Source organism: Pseudopodoces humilis, chromosome 1 (genome assembly GCF_049639895.1).
Source record: "Pseudopodoces humilis isolate 2021_Gansu_Grassland_sample_001 chromosome 1, ASM4963989v1, whole genome shotgun sequence".
Classification (NCBI taxonomy): Eukaryota; Metazoa; Chordata; class Aves; order Passeriformes; family Paridae; genus Pseudopodoces; species Pseudopodoces humilis.
In genome coordinates, this window is record NC_142200.1 from 15,114,245 (window position 1) to 15,136,763 (window position 22,519).

The 22,519-nt window shown below is 35.5% G+C and overlaps 1 long non-coding RNA gene across 2 annotated transcripts; it reads right to left on the reverse strand.

Moving 5' to 3' along the window:
• Positions 1–8,927: 8,927 nt before the first annotated feature.
• On the reverse strand, positions 8,928–17,690 carry LOC148185016 (uncharacterized). Of its 2 annotated transcripts, none has more exons than XR_015774422.1 (5): positions 17,568–17,690; positions 12,940–13,058; positions 12,201–12,282; positions 9,349–9,450; positions 8,928–9,190 (listed from the first exon to the last, which is right to left on the reverse strand). It is a non-coding gene; the product is annotated as an uncharacterized LOC148185016 (long non-coding RNA). The 2 variants fall into 2 exon arrangements; XR_015774423.1 differs by having other exon boundaries at positions 12,201–12,389.
• Positions 17,691–22,519: the final 4,829 nt, after the last annotated feature.

Below are 22,519 nucleotides of genomic sequence, written 5' to 3' on the forward strand. Positions count from 1 at the left end.
GGTAATGACTTCAGTATTGAAAAAAATAAGCAAATGGATATTTTTCACTCAGGTTTCAACCAGTTTTATCTTGAATAGTCTCACTATAACTCTAAATTAGCTATTATAGTTGCTTTGGAAAACAAAGAAATATCAGGAGACCACCTGGGATTATTTTTCTTCAAAGGCATCTTGATGTTAACATCACCTTTTACAACAATATTTTACAGATGCATGAATAACAACTGTTCACTCTGTTACTAGCTCATAGTGAATGGGTAGAAATAGTCTGGTTTTTATTCAGTCAAATAGGAAAGAGGCCAGTTTCCAAATTCTCTTAAGCTTTGCATCAATAAAATTAAACACAGAATCAAACTTAATGTATTAAAAATATGCAAAGGCACGTTTGCCTAAGTCATACTCAGTCGGGCATAAAAACAGTAGGAAAAAAAAAATACTAAATAGGCCCCACTACATTTTTAGCTCTTATCTCATTGAGTGGGTTTACCAGTGACATCTTGATGCTTTCACTCACCTGACTTCCATGTCAAACCAAATTTATACATGAAGTTTTTAAGGAACATTTTTTTCTCTGCCTATTGATACTATTCATAGAATCATTTCGATTGGAAATGACCTCTAAAATCATCAAGTCCAATAGTGAGCCCAGCACCACCACTATTAAACCACATTCACCATTAAAGCATGTCCTCAAGTGTCATAGCTACACATTTTTGGAACACTTCTGAGAAGGATTATGTCACCACTTCCCTGAGAAACCTGTTCCAATGCTTTACATCCTTTTCTGTGAATTTTTTTTTCCACTAGAACCCAAACCAAACCTCCCCTGGTGCAACTTAAGGCAAACTTCTCCCATCCTGTCACTTGTTATCTGGGAGAAGAGACTGATACCCACCTCAGTACAGCCACCTTTCAGGTAGTTGTAGAAAGTGGAAGTTCCTCCCTGAGCCTCCATTTTGCAGACTAAATAACCCCAGCTCTCTGAGCTGCTCCTCATCATGTTCCACTCCTTCTCCTCCCTTCTAGCTATCAGATTTTTGTTCTGTCTGTATTTTGTTTCCTTGATTGACTCCTATTTCCACAATTCTGTCTCAGGCTTACTCCTTGACTAGTTTTTGCACAGGTCTTTTCTTCTGCTCTATGTCATTTAATGGCTTAAGCTGAATTGAAGTTAATAGAAATTAATGATAGACAAGAACTTTTCAGCTCTTTTGTAAATCAGCCACACACGGTGGATATTTGGCAAAAGTATAACAGAATTTATTGAAACTTCTATGAATTTCATTACTCAGAAGTATTTAAAATAAATTGAGTACTTTACACATCTACCTTTTTGTTCATGGATTATGCTAGCTTTGCCAAATTTTTGTCTATATCATACACTTGACTAATATTTTACTAATTGTAATACCAAGGTTCTTCATTTCACTGCTGATAAATTTGGTCTGTGTACTCTTCTGTTATCCTTTTACATTTTTAGTTTTGAATTTTTCTCCTATGTGTTATTTTTTTCAGTATGTCACGTTGGACATTTCATTTCAGATCTGAAACACTAAATTTCATGGCTAAATTTGATACCTTGGGGATAAAACCTCAACAAGCTATTTTCAGCTTCTAACATTTTTAACAGAAGTGTGGAACTTTTCACTGGAATAAAATTTGGAACAGTTTTGGGGAAGTAATTCACATAATACACTGTAAAAGCATTTGTCTTCGATATACTGTTTTAAGCATCTTATAATGGCTACAACTTCCTTAGACATTCAGTTTATATACTAGATCAGAAAAATAATTTTCCTAGTTTGTAAAAACGAACTTCAAATTCATTGATATATCTTGGTATTATAGTGATTGATACTTCTTAGTTCTAAGTGAATTTTTCTGTAATTCAGTTTAGGCTTCATGAAACAGTACAGTACAGCTCATCTCCCAAGGCTACGTACCAATGAGAGGTGGAGATGGCCAATGCTGCTGCTACCCAAACCTCCATGTTGTGTAAGCACCTCCTCTTAGATATTAGATATTATAGATATATAACAGATATATATTATAGAATATATATCTATATATAGAATATATATAGATATAGAATATAGATAGATATTATATTGGGCCATTGCTACGTTTAAGCATTTTATTCTCCTTCTTGTTGCATTTCAGGAAGAAAGTCTTCGCTTGTCAGTACTTTTTTTTTTAACCATTATTTCATGGCTGAGTGCCATCTTACCTGTTTAAAGTGTTAACTTTAGCTGTTGAATCTGGAACACCTCTGCCCAACTGGAATCTGACAAGGTTAAACATGATGCTGTTGTAATCCAGTACCCCACAGTTAAGCATTATTGCCATTGCTAGTAATGAGCCAAAGGCTTTGGACTCAGTTTGCAAAACTTCAGGAATGAGGCTTTACAAACTTGTCTATCTGAGCTGTATTCTACTTTCATGGACTTTTTTTTCATTATTTATTTTTATCAATTTTATTTAGTTTTTTTCTGAAAAGGGGGTTATACCTATTTTGTTTTGTTTGCCTTTGCATAATACAATGTATTTTTTTATGCAGATAGTAGTAAGAAGTTTTACTACTGCAAGTAATGACAGGATTGTCTGTGCACAATGAGATATTTATCATGCAGTGTAGATTAATACAGTTCTGCTACAATGACAGAAGCTTTGAGATACTGAGAGGCAGCAAGGAGACAGAAGTGGAGGCTGGGGATGACAAGAAGTGGGGCACAGGCCAGGCACTGGAGGCACTCAGCAATAAACAACTCAGCTAGAAACATAAACCTGGAGCTTGACAAAGGAAGGCTTTACAGGCAAATAAAGCAAGCAGAACATGGTGAGAGAAAATAAAAAACATAGCTATAATACACTATATATATTACATGTGGAAATGTAGACCATTATAGAAAGAGCAAAGTGTAAAAATATGTCAACAAAAATATGAAAATAGACTCATCTGAGTAAAAAGGAAGAGGAAAAAATGGAGTAGGAAGGAGAGAAAAATAACATCAGCATCATACTCTCAAGAGATGAAAACACATTCCTGAATGCCTACCAGACTGAAGCTATTTACCAGAGAGTAACACCAGAAAAAGAGGAAGAATCTAGGAAAGATGAATTTTTAATTCTATTATTTTTAAGTTTTTCCCCTTCCTTTCCCCTCCCCCTCTTTGTAGCAGTATCCATTTCTTATTAACACTTTCTTTTTCTTTAATATTTTGTTTTGTCCTAATAAAGGTAAGAACCAATTCAAAACTTCATTTTAATAAAATCACTGTTATTTGGTAGCTCCTGATTGCAGAACAAATATGTAGATGATAACCCAGTGTGAGGATTTTCAAGTTATACATATGAGCCTAAGTTAAAACTGGTCAGGGTTTTTAAACAAAAAAGATTTCTTGTTATGGCCCATTTAAAATTGTTTGAGCATTGAAACTCAGCTTTCAGAAACATTCAATTTTTGTTAACTTGCAGGATTGGAGTCTATTTCACTTGAGTCCTGTGACGAAATGGTAATAGTGCATGAATCTGGCCTGCTCCTGATTAGAGGTTTTTTTTCCTATATTTTTACTTTTTTTTTCTATATTTTTTTCCTACATTGTTACTGAATGAATGAAATGTAATACAATGAGATGGTGAGCTCAGCCAAAAAGAGCACAATTTGGTGGAAGAAGCTAGAGAAGGGTTTCACCATATGTGTAGCAAGAAGAGAGCAGGTAGGGATAACTCCCTGATAAAAGTAAGTGAATGAACAGTCTCTTTACATAGACAGATACACAAAATAACTGATACAATGGACATTTCCCAGTAATCTGCACTATTTTGTGCTTTCTCTTCTTAGTAAGAAGATGCTCAGAAATTTGGTAGAAAGGCTGTGTTTTGCTGTATACATTTTCCCATGACATTTGTCAGCTGAGGAAACACAAATTCAAAAGACTCAACCCACACATTCAAGCAAAAACCAGAAAAATCTAACAAGTCCACAATTTCAGTAAAGTCTGAGGATATCTATGAGACCCATAGCTAGTTACCCAAAGTAAATGCTTAGGACAGATGACTGAACCAAGAGCTTTGTCTTGCAGAGACATACTCAATGCTGTGTTGTAGTTAAGGCCTGGTGATCTGAAGATATCGGGATGTAACGGAAAGCTAGTAACCCACCCCTCTCTGTTAGGATAGTAAGGCCTTTTGCAATTAGCCAATAGCACCTAAGTGTGATGTAAGCAGATGGGAGTAACACAGTGACCCTAGGCTATAAAATGTTAAGTTTCCCTGCAATAAATCGCCATATTCGTCATCCATCACATTGATGCTGTGAGATGTGGTCCGTGCGGCTGGGGATAGCCGCCCGTGCTGGAGCTGGCCAGGGCGCCTACCTTGCTTGAAACCCAACAATGCTGCCCTTTGGGAGGGGAAATGTTGACACCCTTCAGAAACAGAGGCAAAATCATAGAATCATAGAATAGCTTGGTTTCCTTTTTTATTTCAATATCTCGTTGTTAGCTTGTGAAGCAGTTGATTTTTTCTCCCATATTCTTTCCCATGTCTTACATGTGTTTATTTTTGAATGAGTGGACAAGCATAATGGTGAAAGAAAAAAACTCTGAAGTTTAGGGAAAATTTCTCATAAATTCAAACATTCATTGCTGCAGGTGAAGCTTAACATCATCCATGCATTGATGATTAGGTATAAATCAAAAACTTGAGGTAGAAAAAGGTCTTGTTAAAATAATGCATATGTAACTGAATGAAAAGACTTTTTGATATGAAATAAACTGTGATCCTACTTTCACATATGGCTAGAAACAACTTGGGACAGGTAGATACTGGAAAATGTCCCAGAAAAGCTACATCATAAAACTAAATTTCTTCAATCTGTCTCCAAACTAAAATTAATATAGACAGTTCAGAACTATGAGAAAAGCCATCTGCTAACTAACTAGTGAACATACTGTCCACAGAGTCAGTATTGTACAAAGGCACAGTCAATTAACTTTTATTTTAAAGTCTGGTTCCCAAACATATAAAAGTTTTTCTTCTGAAATAAAGCTCAAAACATTGAACAAATTCATAATATAGAAACAAATTCTTATACAATAAAAAAGTTATGTCTTTTTTATTTCAAAATTTTCCAGTAAGACTTCTCATCTTCCGGATAGTCCATGAAAAAGTAAATCCGTATTCTCCTCACTTTTTATATTTTTATTATTAATTTAGGAATTCCCTTTCAAGATACAAAGTTCTTCTGGCAAAACCTTCCTTCTTATTTTTAGCCATTTTTAACAGTCAAAATTAATTTTTCAGGAGTATAGACATAAATCTGACTTGCTACATGAAAAAAAATCTCAATTTGCTTCTCCCTACCCTTCATTCTATTTTGTACTTGATGGAAATTCAAAGGAGTGTTTTTTTTTTCTAATATAAAACTCCACTTCTATGAAAACACTCCCCTTATTTTAGTTTTATCCAGCTGCTTTTTAATAAGAGAAAGAAAGAAATACATTATTACTAACTTTACATAAAATGACTAACTAAAACTCAGGGACATTTTTGGTTTTTTGAACTAGGTCCTTTTGAGCCAGCAAATATTATTAAGCAAAGTGTTCATATACAAAGCATATACCATGTTATTTTTCTCCCATCAGCAAAAAAATAAAACTGAAGCAGAAAACATACTTATATCCCAGAAGTTTGTTAATGAGCTTCATTATGAACCATATGTATATGAACAAATTCTGTACTGATGTTGGGCTTATATTCAAAGACTGCTCTATATTCTTGGTACATTTGTGATTACATTTCTATGTGTCCCTGTTTTGAGTAAAACAAGCACCTGGTTAGGGTGCTAGCTTCTCTTTTTTCATACAACTCAACCCAGGCAAAGCACACTGGTCTCAATGAGATTGAAACACATCAAGAACAGCTGTGCTGCACCTATTCAGAGCTTCAGCAGCCCAGGAGTGTTTGCAGCTGACATGCAGGGTGTGACAAGTCTCATGAACTGGAGTATTCCGAGAGCATTGGTACTATTAAGGGTCTTTTTTACCTTCTGTAACTCACTTCCCCCTTTTAGCAGAGGTGTTATAAGGTACTAACTTAAAACTCTCAATAGTAGTGCTTCTACAGATTCTACCCTCAGTGTCAAACACCTCCTGTAAAATTCAGAAGGAATTTATTTGCTGGAGAATCTGAAAAACTTGATAGCTTGTCAGATTATCTAATAGAAGAATAGAGAAATCACGCAAAGATTCTGAAATTTTGAGAGTCTATCCTTAATCACAATAGTTTTGGAAAAAATACTGGATACTCTCTGTGCATATGCAAAGATTCATATCAATATCTCTTGCAAAGCTGAATGGAAATAGTAACTGCAACAATATATAACGCTTGTAAGAGTCTTTGTCTACAATACAAAAAGATGCTTAAAACCTTCTTCTAGGTAGTAAATCCACATCTCTTGCCTAATTATACAAAAGGAGGAGCTTCAGACTGCTTAAATATTATCTGAAGTTGGACTTTACACAACTACATTGAAATCATTACAAGAATTTGTCTCAGAATATGTTTCTGTGGTCAAGTGAAATGTGAAACATTTCTAGCAGATCACTGTTGTTGTGGTTTAACCTCGAATGGAAACTGAGCACCAGGCAGCTGCTCACTGGTCACTCCCCCCTCAGTGTGATGGGGGAGACAATTGGAAGGGTAAAAGTGGAAAAACTTGTGGGTTGACATAAGGACAGTTTAACAGGGAAAGCAAAAGCCACATGCACAAGCAAAGCATAACGAAACAAGGAATTAACCACAATTTCCCAAAGCCATCTCCAGGAGAGCAGGGCCCCATCAGAGCAGTGGTGTCAGAAGACAAATGCCATTGTCCCAGCTGAGAAGGGGCAGAGCCAGGTGTGCAGGCACACTGAGTTTTGCTATTCTGTACCACACAAATCATCACAGCTGGGCATGGCTCCAGGGGGAGGGAAAGGTGAACACACCCTGGAAGTGATGTCGTTTTGTTCTGTTTTCTTCCTCTTTCCGGGGGAAGTTACTGGGACCAACCCCTGCAGACCACTCTGTCCTTCTCCCACTGCTGCCCATCCCTTCCCATCCCTTGGAAAGAACACAGCTAAGTCCAGCAGTCCAAGAGTGGGAGTCACAACATGGACAGTCCAACTTTTAGGTCTTTGTCCATCATCATGGACAAGCTGTGGGAATGTCTGCCATCTCATCTTTGTCTCAGTGGCCATGAGGAACTGAGTCAAGATAGTGAGCACCTTTCATGTGTAAAGCACCTCTCTTTTGTATACTTTTTTTATTAATATTGTTGCTGGTACTGTGCTTTTCTTATTCCATTGCTGTTGTTTTTGGAAAATTGTTGTCTCAGCTCTTACTCTCTGCCTTTGTTCTCTCTCACCAGAGGCAGGGCAAGGTGAAGGGAAATAGCTCATCTGGAGTTCAATTTCCAGCTGTTTTTTAAACCATCACAATCATCCACCATTCAGAATTTCACTCCCTTCCTCCTTTTTTCCCCAGCTTCATATGGTGAAGATGATGCCATGTGTTATGTAATGTCCCCTGGTGACTCAGGGTCAGCTGCCCTGGCTGTGGACCCTCCCAGGTCCTTGTGCAGCCCCAGCCTCCTCATAGCTGTGATGGAGTGAGGAACACAAAAGGCCTTGACCACATAAGCACTGCTCAACAATCACCAATAGTCCTTGAATTACCAACATCGTTCTCAGAAAAAATTCAAAACGTAGCCTCACATACTGTGAAGAAAATTAAATTTACCATGGCCAAAATTATCACGACTTCAAATTAAATTATTGATTTGGTGTCAAAATTAATGACCTTTTTTTTTTAAATTCTGCTGCTACCAAAGTTTTTTGTGGAGCCCTTAAAATTACACAAAAAATCAGTAAGATTTGACTTTTCTGGAGAAAATGTGTGTGTTTCATTTTGTTTTGTTCAGGATTGGTTTGTTTCTGAAGAAAACATGCAATAATTTAATTAGGGTTGATTACAGATTGTTCCTCCTGGTTTTAGTCTCCATTCCTGGTTTAATAAACTTCAAAACAGTTAAAGTCATATTTGAGCCATGGCTTTCAGTTTCCAAAGACTGAAACTCAACTTTCTTTTTCCACATCATGTCAGTCAGCCATCAATAGATACCCACTTCAAAAAAAAAAAAAAAAAAAAAATTAAAATTCCTTTCACTTCATATATGTCTGCAACATTTACAAAATCATATTACTGCTCCATCTCAGGAGAGGCTATTTCACTGGTACCAAGATTACTTCTGGTGTAGCAAAAGAAATAGAAATTAAGCAATCAAGTCCAGACTTAACAAAGAGATAAGAAATAATCACAAACTTCTGTTTTTTCATTAGGTTAACTGTGGATTTAGGTTGGGTTGGGTTCTTTTATCTTGTTTTTCCAGCTTGTTGTTTTGTTTTTGTTGTTTGTTTGGGTTTTGCTTTTTTTTTTTTTATTGTGAGTTTTTGTTTGATGCATTTTCAGTCCTAGGGAACAGGCTTCTCAGACATCACACAGAACAAAAAAAGAATCATCGAATTCTATAAAAAATAGATGCTTGCTCCCTTCCAGTGCAAGTACAGGGTACAGGTGTTTGGTGGGTTGGAAAATTCCTTCAGCCATACTTTAGTGTTCCATAGGGGTCAAATCTTTTCTTCCAGCTTCCCTTTAGGTTTCACACTGTGCCTGGTAAACTTCAGAGTGTATTGCTGATTGTCACAGAGCAATGAAATAAATAAGAAAGGGAAAGAGTGGGAAAGGGAAGCTTTGACAACACAACACAAATGTAAGGCAAGGAGGTGTGCCATACTCCTGACATGTTTTATTCAACACCTGTTCACAGGACACATCAAATCAGGTTTTGCAAGAAAAGAGAAAGATTTACACCGAAGTAGAAGCTTATAATACAGCTTGCTCCAAAGTTGTTTCAAAGCCTTAATTTAGAAATATTTTAGCAATCATACAAATTTCTGCCATTTTAAAAAATGTCATATATTGCTAGTTGGAGAGAGGTTGTTTATTTATGCATAAGAAAATAATTTTTGGAAAAAAAACTTCAGAGTACTTGTGAAAGCATTGAAAAGCCAGTATTATCCCTGCTTATATTTGAGACCAGCTCCACAGTTTCTTCAGCCTGATTACATTGATTTATCTGAAAAAAACCCTAAGAAAAAGAGAATGGATTTTCTTGGAGTCTTTTCTATTAAAAAAAAAGATTTTGTTATTGATTTTAAACACAGACAGGAATAAATTTTATAAATTTATGTGAACAAAGATTTAATAGCAAATCTTACAGAGACTTTGTTAAAAAGTGACTAGTACCTCTTTTGTGTGTTGGCTCCTCAGAATTGGTTGTTTAGGCCTGTACCTTTGGGTGTCTTCAGAGATGTCTCCAATAAATATTTATCAATTCTGAAGTACCATCTGATGAAGAAAAATTTTCCTGGGATTTACTTATGTGATATGCACCTGGCTGCTGTAATATTTTTCTGGTTAGTATCACTGGAGAAGATGCCTTTGTAGCTGTCCAGTTTTAAGATTTGGATTAAAGTATCTATTTTTGAAAATAGACTGTCAACATATTTTAATGAATTATTTAAATTCTGAGCCACATCTTCAGAAAATCCTACCTTTGAAAGATTAAATTTAAAGAATGTTTGCTAAAGCTCAGGAATAAGTGTGAGACAGTCTTAATTAAAGGTAAAAAAAGAGGAAATAGTACCAAAAAAAAAGCAAAAGAAAATTATAAGGAAAGGGAAATAAATGACAGGGAAGACATACATACATACAGAATCTTTTTTTATCTTTATCTAGAAACATATTTATATATGCATACACATATTCATAAGTATGTACATAAAAATACTTTATATACATATAGATATCTCAAGAAAGAGTCTGCTTTAAGAAGATGAAAGCAGAAGGCAGAAATGGATTTAAGAAAAAAATAAAAGCAACAAATTCAAGGGGAGGAGCAAAAATTTTAAAAAAGGGAAAAGATAAAGAAAATGAAGTAGCCATCAGAAGACAATAAAACACAGCCAAAAAGTGACTTTACTGGGTTTGGAAAGATGGGGAGGGTTTAGAAGCACAGCTGAAGGGGAAGTAAGAAAGAATGGAAAGTTAAGCTGTAGGATGCAAAAAAGAATAAGCAAGTTTTTATATCAAATCTCCTCATACTTCTTGGCAATATCTATACTTGGCTACGGTATCAGAGAAATGGTGCATACAAGTAACTACAAAGTTTTCGAAAGGCTAGCCAAAATAGCAAAAATTGTTATTGAAACTTAACTAATGTATGAATCTATATTAGGAATATAGGACTTTTTTCTTAAAACAGTGTATGTGGTGGTTTACAAGGAGCTGTAGCTTTTTGTTTGTGCAGTTGTGGACGTGTTCAAAGTGGTAAAATATCTTCAACTTTTTTTTTTTTTTAATAAATTACAAAATTTCCTGGCTTTGCAAAGAAAGCAAGTACCTTTTTCATACATATTTCCTACAGCTCTTTCTAACCTAATAATGAAAATGAACATTTTTCGTTTTCTCTTCCCCTTCAAAAATAATGCTAGGCTTCCTCAATATGTTTTCAAAAACCCATTTGAAATTATTTGCAAATGGCAGTAGAATACAGAAAAAAATTCTCCTTGGATTTTAACATGTATTGGTTGTAACCATATTTTATACTCTGAAGCATTTCTTTGCCTTTCCTTGGATGGAAAAGGAAAAGCTAATTTAATGCCTATTTCCAAAGTATTTTGTGTCTTTCACTTTCTAAGTGGTTCCTTGAATTTTGTTCAAGGCACCGAGAAATCAAAATACAACTCTAGCTAATCTTTGGAACTCACGTGGTGTGGATGCTAGCTTTGGAGCAGGCTGCAGGCCCCATGGCCTCTCAGTCCTGCCTGACAGCTAGCCTGGGAAATTCATAGGAGAATTTCAAAACAATCCTCAAAGACAGAAAACAACTGCCAGGTGCTGTTTGTCTGTCCTCTTGTTTTCCTGGCAAGAGAAGGTCAGGGGGTGTTGTGCCACTGACCAATGATGGTGATGTGTTGATTTGCTAACCAATAAGAGTTTCCTTTCTGTACTTTCCACGTATCTGTCTATAAAACAGGCCTGAAGTAATAAACTAGAGAATTCTCCTGTTCTGACTCCCTTGAGAGTCTGTGTCGTTCTTTTTGCCGTTCCTAAATAGAATGACAATGTGGAATGGCTGGTAATGACATCTGGATTTATTCTTTTGAATAGTGGGCTATTTTCACAAATTACCTTCAAGTTCCTTCTTGAAGAGACAAACATTTAGAGTCCTATCTCTTTGACAAGCAGAGTGGCTCACTGACAAGATTGTATAAACCCCTCTTAAATTAATCTCTGCCGCTTCTGAGGCTACTTGGAAGTGCTTGTTTAGGGAAGGAAAGCCCACAACCAGGTGCGGTGTGAAACAACAACTTTGTGAAAAATCTTAGGTGTTTTGAAGGCAGATGAGAGAAGTACCACTTAGTTAAGTTTCATAATAAGCAAATATAGCAAGCTTGACTGAAAAGTTTAACTTATTCAAGTTCTAAGTATGCAAGATACCTACAGGGAAGAAGAAAAGGAAAATAAGTTTTGAGAATTTTAAGAAGGGTCTTTTTGTGTCTTTACATGTTTTACATTTTCCAATGTGGTTTAAATTAAATAAGGATATAGATTAATATAAGGAAATAGAATTTTGCAGAAATTGAATACATTACAGGCTTCTAATGATTTACATTATACAATCATGTGGTCTATGTTAGGTTTTCCAAAAGTTTGGATTTACTAGGAAAATATATGCAGGACTATTTTATTTTTTCTTAAATGGAGGATAAATAGGATGATAAATGGAGGCTTTGATAATGATGAAGCCATGCATTTAATTTATTTTCGCCTTGGAGTTTTCTTTCAACATAAGTGACTAGGCTTCAAATTCACAAGAATCTCACTGAATCAATTTGTACTGCCCTCTGCTTATAGCTATCCACTTTGTCAAGTAATTTGGTGAGACCCAAAATTTGGGAAAGCCTTGGATCATGACTAGAGCTGGTTGTGTAGCTCCATAATGCTTGGATCTCCATAGAAACTGAGCTACTACCCAGCAAACCCCTACCCCACTACCACAAATCAGCACCAAAGAATTGTAAATTGCAAATTACCAGAGCTAGGCGTCCTGTGTATGACAGGCACAGAAGGAAGAAGTGGATTTTAATTTCTTACTTTCCTTACTCCTTTATTCTTCTGAAACAATGTAGAAAATTAAGAACATTTTCTTTGTATCAAAAGCTCCGTCTTCAATCCAGCCTCATTTCCAGCACACCAGTTAGGAACATGACTGCCATAGGCACCTTTTATAATATTTGAAGAAGTTTTTATTTCTAAGGTGGTACAGCATGCATCCTAAGGCTGATCACATTTCTGAAATGGATCTTTGCGTGCAGTGGACCATATGATCTAATTTTAAGTTTGAGTGAATTTAAACTCATTCATAATTTTTAGTTTGATATTTTGTCCACCCACAGACCAAATGCAATTTGATACATTGTTACACAAAACATAATACCAAATTATATTACATACTCCATTTAACAGTTTGGTTAATAAATGCTCACCACTAATAAATAGTGGTGTGCAGGTGCCTTGTGGTTTCATTTTATAAATTTACAAATAAGAGTCAAAGAAGAGTCAACATTCTGAAAAACTTGCTACAAAAATCTCTATATACTACTGAATTGTCAAATGCACCCCTAAAAACCATAAAAAGTAGTCTTGGTTTGGTATTATGAGATTAACATACTTTAGGAAAAAAAACAAAAACAAATAAAACAACAAAACCCAAACAACTAAAATGTATAACATAATGTTCCTATTAAAAAGTTATAAAAGTCTCAACATTACCTTTCGAGAGACAGATTTATTGGGATCAGATGCCTGGCAGATTGTGGAGTTATAGATTGCCTGTGCCCTACCATGTAGCTCCATATCCAAGCGTAAATCCCACAAGATACCTCTAGAGTCTGTTAAAGAGAGATAAACGTTGCAGAGAATCTTGACTCCTAAAATGCATTAAATAACTAAATAGGTAATTTTTGTAACTATAAAGTGCATTTACACCATTTACTGCTTTATCTGATTAATTAACACTGTATCAAGGTACAAGACAATAATCAAAGTACTGTAAAAAATAACAGTACTTTGTAATTTTATAAATAGTTATTTTAAGATTGCTCTAAAATTACTACACAGTCTATCTCAATAGTATTTCAAATATAATCCCTTCTACTTATGGTTGTTATTTAATACAAGAAAGCTGATAGCATTTTGAAGAACTTGGCCCAAAATTTACTGCATTTTTCTCTTTCATGGCTAAAGCGAAATTTTGATCACTTCAGAACAGGCTATAAAAATACTTATAATTTAGTTAATGAAGGAACCAGAATGGAGCAACATGCAATATATATCTGTTACAGAAGCTTCATTTTGCAGGTAGTTCATATCTTCCAGGCACTATCTACAAAAATCTTTTTGCATACAAACCTCAATCTGTTTTGTCATACTTCTCAAAATTTTAATCAAACTTTGAAAAAAATGTAATTTTTTTGCTGGTTAAATTCTAAAAAAATTATGAACAAAGGAACTTAAACTAGTTCAGTATAGCTATACTTCTAGCAGATAACTCATTCTTTTTTGGACAGCTGACTACTACACTAACAATACTCTGATTTTTTTTTTTTTTTTTTTCTCATAAAAAATTGGTGGCTGAAATGAGATTTAGAAGAATAGAACAACATTTGTGTATAGTCAAAGCACACATTCAGAATATACATAGAGGACAATTGCCACATTAAAATCAAGACTTCTTGGCGCCTTTGTACTGTGAATTAACAATTTTCTTTTATGCCTTAGGCAATATCCATGCTTATGTCACCGTTGTTCGTTTCTACTGCATTTCCTATGAAGTGTTACTTTGTAACTACTTTAGCTACAAATGCTACAAATTCTGCCTCTTAGGTAGTTTATTGAAGATTTATCTGTTTGATGTTTCTTAATTTTGTTTACAGTGACAGAACAAATTCTTCTCTACCCATTAATTACTAGAGAGTAAAGAAACTCCATAAAAAGGGGAACTAAATTAAAAAAAAAAATAAAAATCTGTGTTTTACAGCTTTTCTGCTCAGTTTCAGCAGTTCATTGACATCACCAAAGTGAGTAAAGGAATGAACTTAATCTTAGACTAAAACTTAAACTAAATAAAAGTATCAAACAATAATAAGGCAGAAAAATAATCCAGCTCAATACTGGTGCTCGCAGTTCAACCTTTCACTTAGCTAAATATAGAAATATTTGTTGCTTTATAATATAATATGACTTGGTCATCGAAGTATTCCATGGTTGATCAACTGCAAACTGCATTGGAACACTGAGTCAAACCACAACAAATTTTTATCTGACACGGACATCATTTTTTGTCATTCTTTATTTTTTCACCCTGTTTTTATTTCTCTTGCTTATCTGTTAGATACAAATTCATGCTGGTAGCATACATTGCGGACTGAAAAGGCACAGAAGTTTAACTGAAGAAATCTATCTATCTATCATCAAATGGAAAACAATATGAAAAACTCTTTCACAAATAATGACATTGTGGATTCATTGTACAGTAAGAGAGGGAGTAAAAAGTATAAATGGCCTGTGTACAGTGTGCACACACCTCAGTAACAATTGCTATGCTTGTTGAAGTTTTACCTTAGGGTTTTTCTAAAACACCAGTGTGTAAGGATTTAATCCAGATCTTTAAGTCTATAGTTATTCTGGTGCTCTCTCCTCACATGATGTTAGGCTGCAGTTAGTTATCTAAGCTAATTAATTAAAATATTAAAAAGATGTTTCCACCAAACTCTGCTGCTGAAGTTTAGGAGTCATTGCTCTTTTCAGCTGATGGCAGCTTATTTTTCTGCCAAATCAAGTTGGCACCTCCTTGACTTTGTTGATCCTTCATCTTCTCTGTATCCAGTCTCTGCCTCTTACCTCCAAATCACTGTAATTATTCCAATCTTCTGTTCCTAAGCACAGAGTGTTGACTGTAGTAGGAAATAAAAAATGGGGCAGGGGACCTTTTTCTGATTTGTTTAGTGCAGCAGTTCTTACAGTAGCAGAGAAGCAAATTTAAATGAACTTTCTCGTTGCATAAAAATAATGTAAGATTGTCTGTACTCAATTCCTCTTGAGTAAAGTCCAAGAGTTATTCTCTTGTATATGAAATAGATTCCTTCAAGTAGATGCTCTCCCCTATGTGTGCTTCAGACGTGGTTCAGCCATCCTTGGGAAAGGTAACAACCTGGCCTTTCAGTTAGATTTAGCTTTAGGCACCAGGGAAATATATTTTACAGGAAACCAGAAAAAAAATCTAGCCTTAAATAAACAAACTGACCTTCACATACCATTTATGAGGGTGACTTACACAAGCACTTTGGTCTACTCCTATCCCAGAATTTGATTTCGTGTATCTCCAGAGAAGGAGACTCCACACCCTCTCTCAGCGATGTGCTTCATCTCAGTTACCCACACACTGAAGAAGTTCTTCCTCATGTTGAAGTAAAGCTTCCTGTGCTCCAGCCAAACTATGTACCAAGTCATACTATTTGGTAATTAGTTATTTCTCACTGTGAAAGGTGAAGAGCACGGGAGAATCCCTCACACCAGAAAGATCCACCTGGCTTCTGCCCATTGAACATTAAGGGAATTAAGACCTTCACCACTGTGTTCTGCTGCTGGGAGGTGCACAGAATCAAACCCAGGTGAAGAAGTTGTATCAGGCTCTACTTAGTATCCCTTATCACTACAGCCAGGGGAACTTCAAAATCAGAATTGCAATACCATGCAACACCTTTTATTATCAATAATTTACATTAATCTTGCATCACAGGGTACTGAATATTGGGGAATGAAGTCCTGGAGATTTTCTAAAAACATTCTTCATATTTTTGTGAACTTTATTACTCATCTGTGTTGCTTATAGTTCTTACTTTAACAAGGCACACCTTCTTGGTGCAATCAACCAACATATTAAATAGCGGTTTAAATGCCTAAACTATGAGAATTAAAAATTCCAAGCAGGGTTTCTCTCATACAAACTCTATTTGAAATAAGCTGAGGATGATATTTATAATTGAAATTATATTTATAATTGAAAGGCCTTAGGATTTTTTAATATTTTAGATTCAAAAGAAAATTATCTTTATTATTTCCATTTACAACTTTCTTCTTTTCTTTTTTTTTTATTTTAATGAAAAGTGTAATCTTTCCAAACATAAAAAACCTTTCTGGGCTGCAGGCATCACATGTGAGCTACTGTGTAAATACTGTGAACAGATAGATAGATGATCCTCTCTCTGGGAAAACATACGGTGAAATCTAAAATGCATATCCTTTCAATTCAGTTTGACATTTAAAATATGAACAGATTTCAAATTACTTGAAAATCATACTCTGTGTGTGGCAATTGCCTTAAATTTTTTGATTGATTCGCTGTTTGATGTTATTCACAGGACTATTCATTAGTGACTTTAGCTCCTTTACATGTAGCATAGATATTCTATGTCTGTGAGCATTAGATTTGTGATGTGGGGAGATGAGCTAACCAGGGTTACAGCTGCAAAGCCAAACACGTATTCATGTCTGTCCCTCAGCTTTAACTAACATACTTCTGCCTCTGGCTCTAGTAGTTTTTCTTGTGAAGCCAGAATACTTTGGCAGTCAAAAAAGTTCTGAGTGATAGCTGAAGAAAGCTCTGAACATTTCTTGAATTAGCTTTTTTAACTCATAGCCAAAACAGAACTTACTAACTTTTAAAACAAAACAAAGCGTGTTTGATGTCCTCATATGATGTTATTTCATAATTTCACTATTCAACTATTTTTTTGTCATGACTATCATTATGAAATAGTTTATCACCAAACACATTTGCAATCAAATGCATTTGGCTCCTGTTCATATTTCAGTTCTCCTAAGTGATCAGATTTCTCGTCTTGTGTTCACTTTTCTATGTATTAGAAATACTTTTCACTTTCATATATTAGGAAAGCTACTTAGCTACAGATTCACATAAGATTTTAAAATAAGTATAACTTATTTTAAAAAGTTAACATTATTGCTCATAGATAATATACTTTCGAGATGAACATGTGAATTTTCCGTTCTTGGGACAGTAAAACACATGTCTTTTAAAACTCAAAGCAGCTTGTCAAAGTAATATGAATTACCAAGTGGGATTTAAAGAAGAAAAGGAATAAACTCAGGATATGGTTTCAATTTCCAGAGAAAATTAATGGCAATCGGGTGCTTGATTCTTATATGTCATCAAAAAAACCCCCAACTTGTAGACTAAATTTTCATGGAAACTGAGAGAATAAAACCTCCACCCACAAACCAGAGCAAAAATGTCATATGAAACACCTGCAAAAGAGGTTAATAAAATAAAAAAATTTTAAAAACCAAGACATGTTAGTCTTGCCTTAATTAAATACCTTTATGTCCACGTTGATGCAAAGTTGTATTTGTTATCTCTGCCTGAATGTGAATGCCTGCCTTTTCAGAGTCTGGCCAGTACTGAGGGTCTGAAACAGCTCAAAGCCAGATCTCCCACCCATACAAAGCCTCACCACTGCAAATATCTAATGACACTTTTGTTCAGTAGCCTTATTAACATAATAAGCAGTAATTAAGAGCACCTGTGTCTTACCAGATTTTAGCTTGGATTTGCTGCTTCTTGTCAGATTTTGTTAATTTATTTTGAGCTCACAGTTTAGCCTAATAAAAGCTATTACCTCTTCCTACAAAATGTTTGCATGACCTCTATCAGCTTTCTGTTCCACAGGTCAAAGAATCCAGTAGTTCAATTGCCCTTCATAGAATATATAAAAAAAAAATACAAACAAAAAACAAACAAAAAAACCCCAACCTGTCTTTCTTCACATGTTTAAATTTTTTATCCATGCTTTAGAATTTACATTCTGGGAAAGCAGGCATGAATTGTCATTACTGTCTATGGTATGTCTATTTTTGTTCGGATAATTTCCAGCATAGCTACAGCAATCAATTTAGCTATGCTTATATAACTTCCCCACACAGACAGTGAATCACTGAGTAAATCCAGCTGCCTTCCAGATTAATTACTCTACTTCTAAATAATAAAAGCACTTCTTTTGAAATAATTTTGACAGTAGGGGAGTCATATTAGGATAGTTTAAAGTGGACTAATTATTCTGCCAGTTTCATATCTGGAAATGTCTCCATGTAGACAAACCTTTCAGCTCCTTTGCATAGTCAGTCCCATGATGGGAGCACAGTGCCTCTCCTTCCACTAGGGAGATCTCTTTCCTGTGTGATAGGTGTCTGTGGAGAGCATCTGCAGGAGGAACTACCAGAAAGAATAACCACAGCATGATTATGTAACATTGTGTTTTGATTTTCTGGTACTTGTGTTTTACTCTCACTCTAAAGAGCTTCCCTGACTGATTTTCTTTCCCTTCTTGCTGTTTTTTTTGGGTTTTTTATCAGTTCAATTTCCCCATTCACTTTAATTAAGATGTCCCCAGGCTCGCACGCTTGTAAGCTCTTATTTATTTATTTTAAAGTGGGCTGACTAACTAGCCAGAAATTTCCCAAACCTCTAAGCTCTCATTAAAGTCTTCTGTCAAAGCCTTTCATTTTATTTTTAGTGGGACTGAGCTAGGCATAAATTGAAGCAAAAGAAGAAGGGGACAACGATTTACTCTGTATAAATAGAATAAACCTATTATTACATAGAAATAGAAATTACAGAACCAGGTGAAAGGTATGCACACGCTGTTATTTAGGTTACAGAAATCAGGAAGTCCCATTATTCACCAATTACAACTATCAAATCCTTGCTGTTTTCACTCCATTTTCCATACTCTAGAATTTTCACAGGTATCTACTATCAGTCTTTGTATAATTTCATAGAATCCTTTGTAATTTTTGAAGTATTTAATATAAAATCACTGCATTTATCATTTTACTTGGTATGTAGGGCAGTTGTATGACTTCCTTATTGTGGTGAAAGCATTTGAGTGAGTATAAAGTTTCAAGCACAATCTATCTTCTTATCAAAAAATATTACTCCAATTCAAACCAATAAGAGCACTGTTGGAGACTTTCTCTTAGCTCTTCTCCTCTCGCAACTTTAAAATTTATTGGGAAAAAGCAGGAAACTATGCACAGATGCTACCTCCATATTCTCAGTCTAACTTCAAGAAAAAAGTACATACCTAAGAATTTTCATGGAATCATAAAATCAGAATAGTTTGTCTTGGAAGGGGTCCTTTAGAGGTTGTCTGGTCCATGCAATGAGGTGGAACATCTTCAAATAAATTGTGTTGCTCAGAGCTGTGTCCAGCCTGACATGGAATGTTTGCAGGCGGGGGCATTCACCCTCTGGGCAACACATTCCAATGCTTCACTGCTCTCATAGGAAAAAATATCTTCCACTATGTAGTTTAAAGATACCCTCTTTTTGTTTAAGCTATTACTCCTTTTTCTACTATAACAGGCCCTGCTAAAAGGCTGCAAAAGGTGTTCCCAGAGTTTTCCCTTCTCCAGGCTGAACAGGCTTCTCCTCTAGGCTTCCTTTTCTATGAGCCTGTCCTAATAGGAGAAGTTTTCCATTCTTCTAAATAATTTTTGTGTTTCCTCTGAACTTGCTCCAACAGGTGTATGTCTTTCCCGTGCTGAGGACCTCAAAATGAGATGCAGTGCTCCAGATGAGGCCTCACCAGAGTGAGGTACAGGGGCAGAATCCCCTTCCTTGACCTGCTGGGTATGCCTCTTTTCAGGCAGCCCTGGATGTGGTTGGCTTTCCACCAAAGAAAGTTTGGAGAAAACTTTAAATCTGGAGAAAGGAGGCTGATCAAGGGACCTTATTTCTATGTAGAACTACACGAAACAAGGATATGGTGAGGTGGGTGTCAATCTCTTCTCACAGTTATCAAGTGACAAGTTGAGAGGAAATGGTCTCAGGTTGCAGCAGCAGACTTTTGCATCAGATAATATGGAAACTTGTTTCACAGAAATGGTTGTCAAGCATTGGAAAGGAGTGCCCAGAGGGTGGTGGAGTCACTGTCCCTGGAAGTGCTCAAAAACATATGGGGTATGGAACTTAAGACATGGTTTAGTGGTGAACATGGTTGTGGTGCTGTGTCGATGGTTGGACTTGTTCTTAGGGGTCTTTTCCAAACTTAACAATCCCATGGTTCTGTGGTTCTGTGGTTCTGGGATGTGAGAACAGAACACTACTCAGCCATGTCCAGCATTGCATCCACCACTATCCCCAAATCCTTCTCATCAGGGCTCTCAATCCCTTCACCCCCTGTTACCCAGTGATTACCATGACCCAGGTGCAGGACCTTGGACCTGGACTTGTTGAACCTGATGGGCCTGATGGGCTGACTTCTCAGTCTTGGCCAAGTCTATCTGGATGTTTTTTATTCCCTCAACTATGTAAAAAAAATTAAGCATGTGTTATTTGTATTGTCATACAGCAGCTTAAAAGACATGAAAAAAAGAGGGAACTGATCTTATCAACCTCAGAAACCTTTCCACAGAAAAGCTGAAATTATCATTATGCTTCCTTGTTTATCATTCTACAGTGATTTTTGTCAATCTCTGTGGAAGAGTTCTTCTACGAGACAACTTGAATTAATTTTTTGTAGTTTCACAACATGGCACATCAAAGGCTTCAGTAAAATCAAAATATATTGCATCTGCTGTCTTCTCTGAAACTACTAATCCTGTAATTTTATCAAAAGCAACAGACTGGAATAAAAAGATTTAAACATCTTAATTTGATGCTCCTCATTGCTTGCGTTCCAGTTATTTCTGTCTGCAGATACATATTTACAGTTACTTAAGAATATTTTGCTGCATTATAATTTTGTGTGATAGTTCAAGGGTCATTTCTTATCATCACAGGTAATGGAAAACTACAGAGCAGTCATCACACATGTGATCATAATAATAATAATAATAGCAGTAGTAGGTTGGTTCAGATATTTATTTTTTTCATAAAGATATCTCATGCCACTGTATTTATAATTTATTTTAGGACTATAAAGGTTAGCATTTAATGATTAATTGATAAGGAAAGTATGGAATTCCTTATTACTGAAAACCATGTGTTTGGACAATACTGTGTCCTAATGATCGACACATATCTGTAGACAAAGAAGATAAACTAAGCAGTGTCCCACCCTTCTTTTTTTTTTTTTAATATTAAACATCATACATAATAGCAAATATAAAATGTTTATAATAAAATAATGCACATTTTAAAAATAAAATTTATAATGTCAATTTTTCATAAGACAATCTTAATCAATTGATCATTACTTATGGGCACTTTTTGTATACCTGGAAGTTTAAGCTAAAAAACCCCCCTAAAATATTGTTGACAAAGTCATCCGGTGACTGGTTTTTACATAATGTGAAAGAACTTAGTTCCCAGATTCTTTCCAGACAAATAAACATTAAAATTACAAACAGGAAGTGATATTAGTGATACTTTCAAAGAAAAGTTTATTTGTTGCCTGCTCAGAAGTCACGTCTTTTCCTCTGGTTCTTCACCATCATACCTCACCAGGGTTAAGTGATGAACCTTGCTATCATTCCAGCCCATTGACATATTTCCTTCTTCTATTTTTCCCACAGCAAAAGGTGGCAGTATCAGCATGACTGTAAAGGTTTTTAATTCATTACAAGAAAATACCTAGAAATCAGTAGAAATCAGTTTGGATGGCCAGATTCATGCCACTGAAATAGATTTACAGAGAAGAGGTAGAAAATGTTTGGTTAAGATAAAAAGGCATGTGAGTGAAATACACTGAACTGTGCAGGAACCCAAAGACAAGAATCATGGGAAACATCAGAAGAAATTTCAAGATGATATGAAATAGTCTCAGGGTAATAAAGTAAAAGGAAATGTAGGTGCTGTAAAAGCTACAGAAGGTGCTCTCTCTCAAATCTAATGTCAGGAAATTACAGAGAAAGCCAGCAACCTGAGGCGATCAGAATTTTATCAACAGCTCAGGGAAGAGAACACCAGCATGACAAGTATGACCTCTTCTTTCCTTTCATATAATGACATTTTTTGCTAAGATTGTGAAAAATTCTCTCACTGCAAGTGTATTTCAGCAGAGACAACAGAGACTTTCCCTTAGATCTTCTTAAACTCCACCACCTCCATGTAGAAGTAATGAACTTTTGAAACATATGAACAAATACCAGCCACTATAGAATAGAAAAAAATTGCTGACAAAGTGCTGAGCAGCCAACAGTCTGTTCACCTTCAGAGAATAAAATTCTTAAGAAAGCACTCCTGTGTCCCAAAAAGAAAAATACCAAAAATTTCTCAGTAGATGGAAAATCAATGTCCAGGGTGCCTGTTGTAACAAAATGTAGGTAT